Raw genomic sequence first — 372 nt, 5'->3', positions numbered from 1 at the left:
GTTGGAGAGAGAGAGATTCGGTGACTGAGAGAAAGAGAAGAGGAAAGGCTGAGTGAAAGGCAGAGACTGACGGACAAACATAGATAAAGAGGGCTATTGGGAGATAGAGACCGGGGTCCATACTCTGTGTTGATGCAAAAGTGTCTGAAGTATTTAAGAGAAAGAGACGTAATTTCTAAATGACATAGATTAAGCAGCATGGTTGGTAAGGAAAATATAAACAAATAACATGAAAATTAAAAAGTTTTTTTTTTCTTCTAAATCTTTGGGCACCTGATAACGTGATCCCTACTTGTAATCAGAATGAGATAAAAGATAGCGATGGATTTTCCAGATTTCCGGATTTAGGTCGAACGAGAGATGGCTGGTAAG

This window comes from Penaeus monodon, chromosome 20, assembly GCF_015228065.2.
Source record: "Penaeus monodon isolate SGIC_2016 chromosome 20, NSTDA_Pmon_1, whole genome shotgun sequence".
Lineage (NCBI taxonomy): Eukaryota > Metazoa > Arthropoda > Malacostraca > Decapoda > Penaeidae > Penaeus > Penaeus monodon.
Note: the sequence above shows the minus strand (reverse complement) of the source record.